We start from the raw sequence: 3,886 nt of genomic DNA, 5'->3' as shown, positions 1-3,886 counted from the left end.
AAGGGGAAAAAAAAAGAACCGCCGTCGTCGTTCGGAAGCCGCGCGCGCGCTGTTGGATCTACTGTCGGCTTCTTTGAAGTTGGCTGCGGTCATCGGATCGTCACAATCGAGCATTTTGTCGACGTCCGAGCGGCCGGAGAGAGAGAGAGACACTCACACGTCCTCCGAGGACTCAAAGGTGTGAGAGAGGACCAAAAGACCAGCTCCGTCCGTGCCATCTGGAGGCCACGCGTGAAGGATTTTACGTGGCGTGCGTGGATATTAAATGTTTACCTGAGGAGACAAAAGGTAAAGAGGATCGGAGGCGCTAACAAGGCAGGAGGAGCAGGAAGAGGTGCTGCTGCAGCTCCCGGAGCCCAACAACCAGCCGCGTGCGCCGAAAACATCACGCACTCACCAAATGTGTCAACTTTGGAATTTGTGCGATTAAAGCGGATCAAACATTTACCTGGGGCTCGATCTCATAATGCAAATCATGTTTAATAAAGGCAATATTTGAAAAGACCTCAGACAAACAGGATCATTGACAACAAAGGCGCCATTTCCCCCAACGGTTAACCGCCGAGGCGTTACGGTCGGTTGTTTTCTGTTTGTTCAGGTACAAGCCACAGAGGAACGGCCGGCCTGTGCGCGCGCTCCCCGCGGGCCGACGACGACGCCTCGTGCGCCGCCACCCTGCGGTGATTTACCGCTGGTAGAGCGACCGACCCGACATGTACCCGCAAGGCCGGCATCCGGTGAGTAACTGACACTCTGCAATCGAACCGAACCGCGGATTCGCACCTTAAGTCGTGACGGTCCGGGTCGGTGTTTCCCAGAAAACCAGGAGAATGGGTTTTGACAACCGTTAGACGAGTCTATCAGCGTCAACTCAGGTTTAAAATAACAGGCTATTTACTTTATTGATTAACCTGTTAGTTATTTGTAGGGTGTTGCTACTGGACTGGATCCATTCCAGTTAGTGTTCTAGTACCTCTGGCTGCACAGCATGCACCCAGCTCTGTAACCCCTCACCCGAACCTGTAACCCCTCACCCAACCATAATCTCTGTCATCAATAAAAAAAAAAAATAGAGGAAATAAATATAAAGCATAAATGTAACAAACGTTCAAAACAGGAATGATCGCCATTTAATTTTAGATTCTTTGGGTTGGACAACCAGCTGAGCAACTAACCTGTGGCACAAAGCCTTAACTTTGTAAACAGGAAATAGTTTGGAGATGGAGGTGCACCTGATGCTTCACAGGTGTTGCAGTGATGAACACATTATTTTTTATCACTAAATCTAAAAAATGTCAATCATTGTTGTCCTGTAGGTCTGATCAGGGAGCATGTGGTGGTGTTACTTTTCAAGGTTAGGTTGGGGGAAGGAGTAAGGTTAGTAATAGTGAGTTAAAAAAACTCAAGAAAATTTGAATCATTTTGTGACGGGAGGACGGAAAAACGTGAGACTGGGGCTGCATCCACCACACTACAAAACCACATGAAGGAACCCCTCTGGGTGGCAACCATGAAGGTCCATGTCCACCTCCTAAGTCTACCTGCAGCAGTCATGTGACATGTCATGTCCTTGTCCTTTTCCCTTTGCTGGCTCCTCTGACCTGAGGCACCAGAGAAATGGGCCACATTTGGTGTTTGCAGTTGTGAATCTCGCACCATCTGGCAGTCCGTAACTTACGCGAGAGGCGGGTTTCAGCAGAGTTGTGGGTGACAGGAGCTCAGCACTCGCAGTGTAACACATCTCATGAAGTACAGACAATAAATCAACATCGGGGCACAGCAGAAGTCCATCACAGGTGCTCCACCTCCTCTAGATAACCCTCTCAACTTGGGAGAAACGTGTCATCATCAATAATCACCTGTGAACTCACTAAATCAACACCATCCTTATCCCCACTTTGCCATTGTTTACATGCGCTGTGAGATGACGGAACTCTGCTGCACCACGGTGCATTCTGGGAAGCATAGGGGGTCGCAAGGGGGATTATGGAAAACGCTGAAGTATCGAATGGCCAGAATGGGTCAAGAATCCTGCGGAGACCAAGTACCAAAAAAATTCAGCCTGGGTGGTTGCCATCCAGGCCCCAGGATGGTTCCGTGGTGTGGTGGACGCAGCAGTGTGGGGCGCCAACACATGCTCCCACACCTGATGTGGAATGTCACTTTAGAATATTAAACCATTAACCTGCCTGTTGAGTGATTGATTAATCTACTGTCCATTTCAGAGGGACGTCAGTTTATGATGAACTAAAAAAATAAAACTGAAACTGTTTGCTGGCAGAAAATAACCATAATGAATTAATGATCCTTCAGTACTTCCAGCTTTATAAAGGTCAGAATTTGCACTTCTTATGGAGTTTAAAATGGAATATTTTTTGCTATTGATCAGAGTAAATAACTGTGACAAGGTTGTGTTTGGAAAGTTGTGGAAATTTATTTCCTGCCATTTTTGGTTTATTACTCGCCAAATAATGTTACGAAAACAGTTCTAGTGATTTTTATGGAAATTTACTACACAGTAAAATCACCAGTGTTAACACTGAGTGAACATATGGTCCCACTCTGACCACACTGGCAGTGTTAAATTAGCACTGCCAGTGTTAGTTTTACACTGATGCTTTTAACTGTTGAAGGGGGGAAAGCCAGAATTTCTTTGGTTTAGCTTCTGAAATTTGCTAAATTTCTGTATTTTATGTCTAAATAATTAGACATCCTGTTTTTTTGTTTTTTTAATTCTGATGATGGGGGGGCGGTGTTGTAGTTTTTATGCCATGTTTGGTTCATTCCTGATCAGTTTTTAATGTTGGCTTCTGCAGGTTTCAGCATCATTGCAGTTCTTTTTTGTTGTTGTTGTTGTTGTTGTTGTTGATAGACTCGGAGTTGATGACATGATGTTCCGTCTGACGTTATTGAACACGGGCCTTTTGCAATGCAGAACTGTTAGAAAAACATTCCGGGCTTGATAAGATTTGATAACACCTGACACAAAAGTTTTGTAACTGGCTCTTGATTCCAATTCCTTTTTTGACTAATGAACTTTGAATCAAATATTCCTCAACAGCAACTGATAATTAATTCCTAAAAACAAGGAGTTTTTATTTGCAACTAGATGAGGAAATAACTGCTTTCAGACTTTCTAGAAAACCATGGGGGCAGTTTGCAGGGTAAGTGGGCGGGGCTCCACTTGAAGCTGGTGATGTCATTGATGTTTCTGCTCACACCTCAGGCACCTCACCAGCCGGGTCAGCCTGGCTTCAAGTTCACTGTGGCCGAGTCATGTGACAGGATCAAAGACGAGTTTCAGTTCCTGCAGGCCCAGTACCACAGGTACCGACCCGCTGCCCAGGACATAACAGGGAGTGGAAGCTGTGTCTGTTTGCTTCCACTTCTCTGTCTTCCTGCGTTTACAGCACACTGGGAGAATGTATACTGTGCATGACAAAGTAGAAAAGTGTCATTTTGGTTATTCTCTGCGGGATGTATGTTGGAAATAATAGATTTTTTTTTCTTTCTTTCTAAAGTCTTAAAGTGGAGTACTATAAGCTGGCCAGTGAGAAGACGGAGATGCAGCGTCACTATGTCAGGGTAAGAAGAGCTGTGAATCTGACATGATGTAATGTTTGGTTACGGAGTTTGTCCGTGTTCCATCGTCCTGTTCACTAAAGCCTCGATGTCTGTTCAGTAAAGTACCATAAATGTTGACCTTCACTAACTGACAGAGGTGGGCAGAGTTATGTGATCACCCCCTTCTGTGTGCGTGGGTTCTAAAAGATGCACAGATTGTGACACAGTTTTGCTGATTGATTGTATCAGGAGACGGTTATATTTCGATAAAGGTCTGGGCGTCTTCCCGACGTTGAGCGATGGGGTCACGTTCAAGAACAGG

At 45.4% G+C, this 3,886-nt stretch overlaps 1 long non-coding RNA gene across 1 annotated transcript; it reads left to right on the top strand.

The window, feature by feature from the left end:
* Window positions 1-511: 511 nt before the first annotated feature.
* LOC117501685 lies at window positions 512-3,583 on the top strand. Its single transcript, XR_004558063.1, has 3 exons — window positions 512-737; window positions 3,227-3,327; window positions 3,522-3,583. It is a non-coding gene; the product is annotated as an uncharacterized LOC117501685 (long non-coding RNA).
* Window positions 3,584-3,886: the final 303 nt, after the last annotated feature.

Source organism: Thalassophryne amazonica, chromosome 2 (assembly GCF_902500255.1).
Source record: "Thalassophryne amazonica chromosome 2, fThaAma1.1, whole genome shotgun sequence".
Lineage (NCBI taxonomy): Eukaryota > Metazoa > Chordata > Actinopteri > Batrachoidiformes > Batrachoididae > Thalassophryne > Thalassophryne amazonica.
Note: the sequence above shows the minus strand (reverse complement) of the source record. Positions and strands in the feature narration are given on the sequence as shown.